Below are 12,500 nucleotides of genomic sequence, written 5' to 3'. Positions count from 1 at the left end.
TGGTAAATTAATATCTCCTAAACTTTATTTCCACAAGTGTGCCAAGAGTTCCATGATATCTCAACAATGACAGTTTTAAATGTTGATGAAAAGTGGCTAGTAAATAGAGTGTTGGATCTGTTACTTGGAAAAAGGGTAAGAAAAAAATAACTGGAAAACTTATACTGTTAGAAAGCTGTTCATCCAGAAGTGGCTAAAAAATTTTCATTGTGTGGTAAAAAGTTTTATCCAAGAGATAATTCAAGGTTGCTGTGAATAAAAGTGCATGTCTCAGTACATCTGCCACAGCAGTGGTCTGTAACTGCTAGACAAAAGAGGGAGATGCACCACTTACCTGGTGGCACTCATGGCGCTTCTTTTAACCCCTTCATGACCTTGCCATTTTTTGCAATTCTGACCAGTGTCCCTTTATGAGGTAATAACTCAGGAACGCTTCAACGGATCCTAGCGATTCTGAGATTGTTTTTTCGTGACATATTGGGCTTCATGTTAGTGGTAAACCAGAGAGTTATGTGACACAAAATAGTTAATAAATAACATTTCCCACATGTATACTTTACATCAGCACAATTTTGGAAACAAATTTTTTTTTTGCTAGGAAGTTATAAGGGTTAAAATTTGACCAGTGATTTCTCATTTTTACAACAAAATTTACAAAACCAATTTTTTTAGGGACCACCTCACATTTGAAGTCAGTTTGAGGGTTCTATATGGCTGAAAATACCCAAAAGTGACACCATTCTAAAAACTGCACCCCTCAAGGTGCTCAAAACCACATTCAAGAAGTTTATTAACCCTTCAGGTGTTTCACAGCAGCAGAAGCAACATGGAAGTAAAAAATGAACATTTAACTTTTTAGTCACAAAAATGATCTTTTAGCAACAATTTTTTTATTTTCCCAAGGGTAAAAGGAGAAACTGAACCACGGACTTTGTTGTCCAATTTGTCCTGAGTACGCTGATACCTCATATGTGGGGGTAAACCACTGTTTGGGCGCACGGCAGGGCTCGGAAGGGAAGGAGCGCCATTTGACTTTTTTTAATGAAAAATTGGCTCCAATCTTTAGCGGACACCATGTCGCGTTTGGAGAGCCCCCGTGTGCCTAAACATTGGAGCTCCCCCACAAGTGACCCCATTTTGGAAACTAGACCCCCCAAGGAACTTATCTAGAAGCATAGTGAGCACTTTAAACCCCCAGGTGCTTCACAAATTGATCCGTAAAAATGAAAAAGTACTTTTTTTTCACAAAAAAATTATTTTAGCCTCAATTTTTTCATTTTCACATGGGCAACAGGATAAAATGGATCCTAAATTTTGTTGGGCAATTTCTCCTGAGTACACCAATACCTCACATGTGGGGGTAAACTACTGTTTGGGCACATGGTAAGGCTCGGAAGGGAAGGAGCGCCATTTGACTTTTTGAATGAAAAATTATCTCCATCGTTAGCGGACACCATGTCACGTTTGGAAAGCCCCTGTGTGCCTAAACATTGGAGCTCCTCCACAAGTGACCCCATTTTGGAAACTAGACCCCCCAAGGAACTCATCTAGAGGCATAGTGAGCACTTTAAACCCCCAGGTGCTTCACAAATTGATCCGCAAAAATGAAAAAGTACTTTTTTTTCACACAAAATATTTTTAGCCTCAATTCTTTCATTTTCACATGGGCAACAGGATAAAATGGATCCTAAAATTAGTTGGGCAATTTCTCCTGAGTATGCCGATACCTCATATGTGGAAGTAAACCACTGTTTGGGTGCACGGCAAGGCTCGGAAGGGGAGGCGTGCCATTTGACTTTTTGAATGGAAAATTAGCTCCAATCGTTAGCGGACACCATGTCGCGTTTGGAGAGCCCCTGTGTGCCTAAACATTGGAGCTCCCCTACAAGTGACCCCATTTTGGAAACTAGACCCCCCAAGGAACTTATCTAGATGCATAGTGAGCACTTATAACCCCCAGGTGCTTCACAGAAGTTTATAACGCAGAGCCGTGAAAAAAAAAAAAAATTTTCTTTCCTAAAAAATGATTTTTAGCCCAGAATTTTTTATTTTCCCAAGGGTAATAGGAGAAATTGGACCCCAAATGTTGTTGTCCAGTTTGTCCTGAGTACGATGATACCCCATATGTGGGGGTAAACCACTGTTTGGGCGCACGGCAGAGCTCGGAAGGGAAGGCACGCCATTTGGCTTTTTGAATGGAAAATTAGCTCCAATCATTAGCGGACACCATGTCGCGTTTGGAGAGCCCCTGTGTGCCTAAACATTGGAGCTCCCGCACAAGTGAACCCATTTTGGAAACTAGACCTCCCAAGGAACTAATCTAGATGTGTGGTGAGAACTTTGAACCCCCAAGTGCTTCACAGAAGTTTATAACGCAGAGCCATGAAAATAAAAAATAATTTTTCTTTTCTCAAAAATGATATTTTAGCCCACAATTTTTTATTTTCCCAAGGGTAACAGGAGAAATTGGACCCCAAAAGTTGTTGTCCAGTTTCTCCTGAGTACGCTGATACCCCATATGTGGGGGTAAACCACTGTTTTGGCACACGTCGGGGTTCGGAAGGAAAGTAGTGACGTTTTGAAATGCAGACTTTGATGGAATGCTCTGCGGGCATCAGGTTGCGTTTGCAGAGTCCCTGATGTGCCTAAACAGTAGGAACTCCCCACAAGTGACTCCATTTTGGAAACTAGACCCCCAAGGGAACTTATCTAGATGTGTGGTGAGCACTTTGCACCCCCAAGTGCTTCACAGAAGTTTATAACGCAGAGCCGTGAAAATAATAAATGTGTTTCCTTTCCTCAAAAATATTTTTTTAGCCCAGAATTTTTTATTTTTGCAAGAGTAACAGGAGAAATTGGACCCCAAAAGTTGTTGTCCAGTTTCTCCTGAGTACGCTGATACCCCATATGTGGGGGTAAACCACTGTTTGGGCACATGCCGGGGCTCGGAAGGGAAGTAGTGACGTTTTGGAATGCAGACTTTGATGGAATGGTCTGCGGGCATCATGTTACGTTTGCAGAGCCCCTGATATGCCTAAACAGTAGAAACCCCCCACAAGTGACCCCATTTTGGAAACTAGACCCCCCAAGGAACTTATCTAGATGTGTGGTGAGCACGTTCAACCCCCAAGTGCTTCACAGAAGTTTACAACGCAGAGCCGTGAAAATAAAAAATCATTTTTCTTTCCTCAAAAAAGATGTTTTAGCAAGCAATTTTTTATTTTCACAAGGGTAACAGGAGAATTTGGACCCCAATATTTGTTGCCCAGTTTGTTGTGAATACGCTGATACCCCATATGTGGGGGTAAACCACTGTTTGGGCACACGTCAGGGCTCGGAAGGGAAGTAGTGACATTTGAAATGCAGACTTTGATGGAATGGTCTGCGGGCGTCACATTGCATTTGCAGAGCCCCTGATGTGCCTAAACAGTAGAAACACCCCACAAGTGACCCCATTTTGGAAACTAGACCCCCCAAGGAACTTATCTAGATGTGTGGTGAGCACTTTCAACCCCCAAGTGCTTCACAGAAGTTTATAACGCAGAGCCGTGAAAATAAAAAATAATTGTTCTTTCCTCAAAAATTATGTTTTAGCAAGTAATTTTTTATTTTTGCAAGGGTGACAGGAGAAATTGGACCCCAACAGTTGTTGCCCAGTTTGTCCTGAGTACGCTGGTACCCCAAATGTGGGGGTAAACCACTGTTTGGGCGCATGTCGGGGCTTGGAAGGGCGGGAGCACCATTTGACTTTTTGAACGCAAGATTGGCTGGAATCAATGGTGGCGCCATGTTGCGTTTGGAGACCCCTGATGTGCCTAAACAGTGGAAACCCCTCAATTCTAACTTCAACACTAACCCCAACACACCCCTAATCCTAATCCCAACTGTAGCCATAACCCTAATCACAACCCTAACCCCAACACACCCCTAACCACAACCCTAACCGCAACACACCCGTAACCCTAATTCCAACCCTAATCCTAACCCTAATCCCAACCCTAACCACAACTGTAACCCCAACACACCCCTAACCCTATCCGTAACCCTAACCACAAGCCTAATCTTAACCCTATTTCAAACCCTAGCCCTAATTCCAACCCTAACTCTAATTCCAACCCTAACCCTAAGGCTATGTGCCCACGTTGTGGATTCGTGTGAGATCTTTCCGCACGATTTTTGAAAAATCTGCAGGTAAAAGGCACTGCGTTTTACCTGCGGATTTACAGCAGATTTCCAGTGTTTTTTTGTGCGGATTTCACCTGCGGATTCCTATTGAGGAACAGGTGTAAAATGCTGCGGAATCCGCACAAAGAATTGACATGCTGCGGAAAATACAATGCAGCGTTTCTGCACGGAATTTTCCGCACCATGGGCACAGCGGATTTGGTTTTCCTTAGGTGTACATGGTACTGTAAACCTGATGGAAAACTGCTTCGAATTCGCAGCGGCCAATCCGCTGCCAATCCGCTGCGGATCCGCGGCCGATCCGCTGCCGATCCTGTTGTGAATTTACTTTTTGCTCCCTCTAGTGGTTACTAGTTTTTTGACTCTGGTTTTTCTGTCATTCCTTTTATCCGCACCTGGGTCGTTAGTTAAGGGTGTTGCTATTTAAGCTCCCTGGACCTTCAGTTCAATGCCTGGCAACGTAGTTATCAGAGCTAGTCTGCTGTGCTCTTGTCTACTGATCCTGGTTCCAGTTATATCAGCTAAGTCCGCTTTTTGCTTTTTGCTATTTTGTTTTGGTTTTGTATTTTTGTCCAGCTTGTTCCAAATATATATCCTGACCTTTGCTGGAAGCTCTAGGGGGCTGGTGTTCTCCCCCCGGACCGTTAGACGGTTCGGGGGTTCTTGAATTTCCAGTGTGGATTTTGATAGGGTTTTTGTTGACCATATAAGTTACCTTTCTTTATTCTGCTATCAGTAAGCGGGCCTCTCTGTGCTAAACCTGGTTCATTTCTGTGTTTGTCATTTCCTCTTACCTCACCGTTATTATTTGTGGGGGGCTTCTATCCAGCTTTGGGGTCCCCTTCTCTGGAGGCAAGAAAGGTCTTTTGTTTTCCTCTACTAGGGGTAGCTAGATTCTCCGGCTGGAGCGTGTCATCTAGAATCAACGTAGGAATGATCCCCGGCTACTTCTAGTGTTGGCGTTAGGAGTAGATATATGGTCAACCCAGCTACCACTGCCCTATGAGCTGGATTTTTGTATTCTGCAGACTTCCACGTTCCTCTGAGACCCTCGCCATTGGGGTCATAACAGTTTGCCAGGCCAGTATTAAATGTTTAATGCATTGCAGAAGAGGGATTATAAGAAAGAAGATTCTGAGTTTTTTTTTTTTTTTTTTCCTTCTTCCCCTTTACCTCAGAGTGGCTATGCTTGCTGCAGACATGAATGTCCAGACCTTGATTACAAGTGTGGACCAGCTGGCTACTCGTGTGCAGGGCATACAAGACTATGTTATCAGTAATCCTAGGTCAGAACCTAAAATACCGATTCCTGAACTGTTTTCCGGAGACAGGTTTAAGTTTAGGAATTTTGTGAATAATTGTAAATTGTTTTTGTCCCTGAGACCCTGTTCATCTGGAGACTCTGCTCAGCAAGTAAAAATTGTTATTTCGTTCTTACGGGGCGACCCTCAGGATTGGGCTTTTTCGCTGGCGCCAGGAGATCCGGCATTGGCTGATATTAATGCGTTTTTTCTGGCGCTCGGTTTACTTTATGAGGAACCCAATCTTGAGATTCAGGCAGAAAAGGCCTTGCTGGCTATGTCTCAGGGGCAGGACGAGGCTGAAGTGTACTGCCAAAAATTTCGGAAATGGTCCGTGCTGACACATTGGAACGAGTGTGCACTGGCCGCTAATTTTAGAAATGGCCTTTCTGAAGCCATTAAGAATGTTATGGTGGGTTTTCCCATTCCCACAGGTCTGAATGATACTATGGCACTGGCTATTCAAATTGACCGGCGGTTGCGGGAGCGCAAAACCGCAAATTCCCTCATGGTGTTGTCTGAACAGACACCTAATTCGGTGCAATGTGATAGAAAAATCGCAAATTCCCTCATGGTGTTGTCTGAACAGACACCTGATTTAATGCAATGTGATAGAATCCTGACTAGAAATGAGCGGAAAATTCATAGACGCCGGAATGGCTTGTGCTACTACTGTGGTGATTCTACACATATTATCTCAGCATGCTCTAAACGTATAGCTAAGGTTGTTAGTCCTGTCACCGTTGGTAATTTGCAACCTAAATTTATTCTGTCTGTAACTTTGATTTGCTCACTGTCGTCTTTTCCTGTCTTGGCGTTTGTAGATTCAGGTGCTGCCCTGAGTCTTATGGATCTGTCATTTGCTAAGCACTGTGGTTTTACTCTTGAACCATTAGAAAATCCTATTCCTCTTAGGGGTATTGATGCTACGCCATTGGCAGCAAATAAACCGCAGTATTGGACACAGGTTACCATGTGCATGACTCCTGAACACCGCGAGGTGATACGTTTCCTGGTTTTACATAAAATGCATGATTTGGTTGTTTTAGGGCTGCCATGGTTACAGACCCATAATCCAGTCCTGGACTGGAAGGCTATGTCAGTCTCAAGTTGGGGCTGTCGTGGTATTCATGGGGATTCCCTGCCTGTGTCTATTGCTTCTTCTACGCCTTCGGAAGTTCCGGAGTATTTGTCTGATTATCAGGATGTCTTCAGTGAGTCTGAGTCCAGTGCACTGCCTCCTCATAGGGACTGTGACTGTGCTATAGATTTGATCCCAGGCAGTAAATTTCCTAAGGGAAGACTGTTTAATCTGTCGGTACCTGAACATACCGCTATGCGTTCATATATCAAGGAGTCTCTAGAGAAAGGACATATTCGTCCGTCTTCTTCCCCTCTTGGTGCGGGATTCTTTTTTGTGGCAAAAAAGGACGGATCTTTGAGACCTTGTATTGATTATCGGCTTTTAAATAAGATCACTGTCAAATTTCAGTATCCTTTACCGCTGTTGTCTGACTTGTTTGCCCGGATTAAAGGTGCCAAGTGGTTCACCAAGATAGATCTTCGTGGTGTGTACAACCTTGTGCGCATTAAGCAAGGTGATGAATGGAAAACCGCATTCAATACGCCCGAAGGTCATTTTGAGTACTTGGTGATGCCTTTTGGGCTCTCCAATGCGCCTTCAGTTTTTCAGTCCTTTATGCATGACATTTTCCGGAAGTATCTGGATAAATTTTTGATTGTTTATCTGGATGATATTTTGGTTTTTTCTGATAATTGGGATTCGCATGTGGAGCAGGTCAGGTTGGTCTTTAAAATTTTGCGTGAAAATTCTTTGTTTGTCAAGGGCTCAAAGTGTCTCTTTGGTGTACAGAAGGTTCCCTTTTTGGGGTTCATTTTTTCCCCTTCTGCTGTGGAGATGGACCCAGTCAAGGTCCGAGCTATTCTTGATTGGACTCAGCCCTCGTCAGTTAAGAGTCTACAGAAGTTCTTGGGTTTCGCTAACTTCTACCGTCGTTTTATCGCTAATTTTTCTAGCATTGTGAAACCTTTGACGGATATGACCAAGAAGGGCTCCGATGTAGCTAACTGGGCTCCTGCTGCCGTGGAGGCTTTCCAGGAGTTGAAACGCCGGTTTACTTCGGCGCCTGTTTTGTGCCAGCCCGATGTCTCACTTCCCTTTCAGGTTGAGGTGGATGCTTCAGAGATTGGAGCAGGGGCCGTTTTGTCGCAGAGAGGCCCTGGTTGCTCTGTTATGAAACCTTGTGCCTTTTTCTCTAGGAAGTTTTCGCCTGCCGAGCGAAATTATGATGTGGGCAATCGGGAGTTGTTGGCCATGAAATGGGCATTTGAGGAGTGGCGTCATTTGCTCGAGGGTGCTAAGCATCGTGTGGTGGTCTTGACTGATCACAAAAATCTGATGTATCTCGAGTCTGCTAAACGCCTTAATCCGAGACAGGCCCGCTGGTCATTGTTTTTCTCCCGCTTTGATTTTGTTGTCTCGTATTTACCAGGTTCAAAGAATGTGAAGGCCGATGCTCTTTCTAGGAGCTTTGTGCCTGATGCTCCTGGAGTCGCTGATCCTGTTGGTATTCTTAAAGATGGAGTTATCTTGTCAGCTATTTCTCCGGATCTGCGACGTGTGTTGCAGAGATTTCAGGCTGATAGGCCTGAGTCTTGTCCACCTGACAGACTGTTTGTCCCGGATAAGTGGACCAGCAGAGTCATTTCCGAGGTTCATTCCTCGGTGTTGGCAGGTCACCCGGGAATTTTTGGCACCAGAGATCTGGTGGCCAGGTCCTTTTGGTGGCCTTCCTTGTCAAGGGATGTGCGGTCATTTGTGCAGTCCTGTGGGACTTGTGCTCGAGCTAAGCCTTGCTGTTCTCGTGCCAGCGGTTTGCTCTTGCCCTTGCCTGTCCCGAAGAGACCTTGGACACATATCTCCATGGATTTCATTTCTGATCTTCCGCTATCCCAGGGCATGTCCGTTATCTGGGTGATATGTGATCGCTTCTCAAAGATGGTCCATTTGGTTCCTTTGCCTAAGCTGCCTTCCTCTTCCGATCTGGTTCCTGTGTTTTTCCAGAACGTGGTTCGTTTGCACGGCATCCCTGAGAATATTGTGTCAGACAGAGGATCCCAGTTCGTTTCCAGATTCTGGCGATCCTTTTGTAGTAGGATGGGCATTGATTTGTCGTTTTCGTCTGCTTTCCATCCTCAGACTAATGGACAGACGGAGCGAACCAATCAGACTTTGGAGGCTTATTTGAGGTGTTTTGTCTCTGCTGATCAGGACGATTGGGTGACATTCTTGCCGTTGGCTGAGTTTGCCCTTAATAATCGGGCTAGTTCCGCCACCTTGGTTTCGCCTTTTTTCTGCAACTCTGGTTTCCATCCTCGCTTTTCTTCGGGTCATGTGGAGCCTTCTGACTGTCCTGGGGTGGATTCTGTGGTGGATAGGTTGCAGCGGATCTGGAATCATGTGGTGGACAACTTGAAGTTGTCACAGGAGAGGGCTCAGCGCTTTGCCAACCGCCGCCGCGGTGTGGGTCCCCGACTACGCGTTGGGGATTTGGTATGGCTTTCTTCCCGCTTTGTTCCTATGAAGGTCTCCTCTCCCAAATTTAAACCTCGTTTTATTGGGCCTTACAAGATATTGGAAATCCTTAATCCTGTATCTTTTCGTCTGGATCTTCCTGTGTCGTTTGCTATTCACAATGTATTTCATAGGTCCTTGTTGCGGCGGTACATTGTGCCTATAGTTCCTTCTGCTGAGCCTCCTGCTCCGGTGTTGGTTGAGGGCGAGTTGGAGTACGTGGTGGAGAAGATCTTGGATTCTCGCCTCTCCAGGCGGAGGCTTCAGTACCTGGTCAAGTGGAAGGGCTATGGTCAGGAGGATAATTCCTGGGTGGTCGCCTCTGATGTTCATGCGGCCGATTTAGTTCGTGCCTTTCATGCCGCTCATCCTGATCGCCCTGGTGGTCGTGGTGAGGGTTCGGTGACCCCTCACTAAGGGGGGGGTACTGTTGTGAATTTACTTTTTGCTCCCTCTAGTGGTTACTAGTTTTTTGACTCTGGTTTTTCTGTCATTCCTTTTATCCGCACCTGGGTCGTTAGTTAAGGGTGTTGCTATTTAAGCTCCCTGGACCTTCAGTTCAATGCCTGGCAACGTAGTTATCAGAGCTAGTCTGCTGTGCTCTTGTCTACTGATCCTGGTTCCAGTTATATCAGCTAAGTCCGCTTTTTGCTTTTTGCTATTTTGTTTTGGTTTTGTATTTTTGTCCAGCTTGTTCCAAATATATATCCTGACCTTTGCTGGAAGCTCTATGGGGCTGGTGTTCTCCCCCCGGACCGTTAGACGGTTCGGGGGTTCTTGAATTTCCAGTGTGGATTTTGATAGGGTTTTTGTTGACCATATAAGTTACCTTTCTTTATTCTGCTATCAGTAAGCGGGCCTCTCTGTGCTAAACCTGGTTCATTTCTGTGTTTGTCATTTCCTCTTACCTCACCGTTATTATTTGTGGGGGGCTTCTATCCAGCTTTGGGGTCCCCTTCTCTGGAGGCAAGAAAGGTCTTTTGTTTTCCTCTACTAGGGGTAGCTAGATTCTCCGGCTGGAGCGTGTCATCTAGAATCAACGTAGGAATGATCCCCGGCTACTTCTAGTGTTGGCGTTAGGAGTAGATATATGGTCAACCCAGCTACCACTGCCCTATGAGCTGGATTTTTGTATTCTGCAGACTTCCACGTTCCTCTGAGACCCTCGCCATTGGGGTCATAACACGATCCGCTGCCGATCCGCGGCCGATCCGCGGCCGATCCGCTGCGGATCCGCTGCCAATCCGCTGCCGATCCGCGGCCGATCCGCTGCGGATCCGCTGCGGATCCGCGTCCGATCCGCTGCGGATCTGCGGCCGATCCGCTCTGTGTGCACATGCCATAACCCTACCCCTAACCCTAACCATACCCGTAACCCTAACCCTACCACTAGTTCTAACCCTAGTTCTAACCCTAACCCTAGTGGAAAAAGAAAAAAAAAATATTTTCTTTATTTTATTATTGTCCCTACCTATGGGGGTGATAAAGGGTGGGGTTTATTTATTATTTTTTTATTTTGATCGCTGTGTTAGAACCTACCACAGCGATCAAAATGTACCTGTAATGAATCAGCCAGCCGGCTGATTCGGCGGGCGCACTGAGCATGCGCCCGCCATTTTGGAAGATGGCGGCGCCCAGCGAGGAGACGGACCGACACCGGGAGCCTAGGTAAGTATAAGGGGGGGAGATCGGGGCACGGGGGGGGGCGTCGGAGCACCGGGGGGTGACATAGGAGCAGGGGGGGAGCGGGCAGGAGGACGGGGGAGCGGAGCACAGGACGGAGGGGACCGGACCCCATAACGGAGCACTGGGGGGGCGATCGGTGGGGTGGGGGGGGGGTCACTTCAGATTTTCCAGCCATGGCCGATGGTATTGCAGCATCGGCCATGGCTGGATTGTAATATTTCACCAGTTTTTTAGGTGAAATATTACAAATCGCTCTGATTGGCAGTTTCACTTTCAACAGCCAATCAGAGCGATCGTAGCCACGGGGGGGTGAAGCCACCCCCCCTGGGCTGAAGTACCACTCCCCCTCTCCCTGCAGATCGGGTAAAATAGGAGTTAACCCCTTCACCCGATCTGCAGGGACGCGATCATTCCATGACGCCGCATAGGCGTCATGGGTCGGGAAGGGGTTAATTAGTGGCATGACGCACGTGGGATGTAGCGTCAGATCGGCTTATATAAAATGCATCCAAAAATCAAGTCAGTCTGGTTCTAGAAACCCTGCCCAAAGTTCGCATATCACCTTCATGTGGCATAAAACAGGACACACGCAAATTTATCTTCTCAGGTAATCAGTCAAAAAACTATATGAACATATAGCACCATGATCAAGATCAGTGATTATCCCTCTGGAAAACATCTCAGAAAATAGAAACAAATTTCCAGGTCCCAGTAAAATGTAAAAATCTGATTTAAAGTCATCATCAATGGGAATCATGCACAGTTTAAGACTTTTACCTCTTTATAAGGCGGATTTGGAGTGGGTCCATTCCAAAAACATCCTGAAAATTACTCTGAAAATGCTGAAAACACTGAACAAATTAATTTCCACGTAAAAAAGACTTGCTGTTCATATGATCAGGCTTTTGGGCGTCTTTTAACCACATCAAGTTTCCAAAAATGCCAAGCGGTTAACTAAAATAAGCATATCATTCTTCAGCTGTTTTTCATTTAGAAGAGCTCCATACTTATAATACAATTCAATGGCAAGGTTAGGAAAACTCCTTCAATGTTCCTGAGAGACTTTTGGTGCATTTTGTGAGCTACAAAGAAAAGCCACAAAAACAGACTCAAAAGATGCCCAAAATAATTTTAGAGAAACACCACCAAAAATGCTTACAAACCGCTGTAGGAAATTCTGAAAAACACAAGAAAAGATGATTCAGGAAGAAAACGCCAACATTTCCTGAAGCCATTTCAACTTCAAATCCTTGTCAGTTTCATACACCTGGAAAAAGTGTTGTGTGAACATTGACATAAATCAAAGGGTATGGTTGCTTTGCGTGACACAGTTCGTAAGTGTGCTGTAACTTAAAGTCAATTTAAAGTTTCCGTAATCCTGCTTTAAAGGTAGATTTGGCCATAGAACTCAAAGTGATCACTCAATGGATGCTTGGAACATTCAAATCTTTGTTTTGCATGTTGATTTTAACTTTCTCTTTTTATCTTTTTATGTTAAACCTTTGGCACAGGAGAACTCAGTGTAAGTGCAAAAACTGAAACACATGTACAAAGAGCTGCCCAGGTTCCACTGAGATTTGAACTCAGATCGCTGGATTCAAAGTCCAGAGTGCTAACCTTTACACCATGGAACCACACGCACAAAAAATAACTGGCTGCAGTTTTTTTGTGCTAAAAAGCACATATGAACTCATGAATCATGGTGAAAAAAGGCTCTAAAGCTGTAGTGCAAA

General features: G+C 45.2%; 1 non-coding gene across 1 annotated transcript; it reads right to left on the bottom strand.

The window, feature by feature from the left end:
• Positions 1–12,329: 12,329 nt before the first annotated feature.
• TRNAQ-UUG (transfer RNA glutamine (anticodon UUG)) lies at positions 12,330–12,401 on the bottom strand. Its single transcript has one exon. It is a non-coding gene; the product is annotated as a tRNA-Gln (tRNA).
• Between the last annotated feature and the right edge of the window lie 99 nt (positions 12,402–12,500).

The sequence above is a fragment of the Ranitomeya variabilis genome, chromosome 2 (genome assembly GCF_051348905.1).
Source record: "Ranitomeya variabilis isolate aRanVar5 chromosome 2, aRanVar5.hap1, whole genome shotgun sequence".
In the NCBI taxonomy this organism is placed as follows: Eukaryota; Metazoa; Chordata; class Amphibia; order Anura; family Dendrobatidae; genus Ranitomeya; species Ranitomeya variabilis.
Note: the sequence above shows the minus strand (reverse complement) of the source record. Positions and strands in the feature narration are given on the sequence as shown.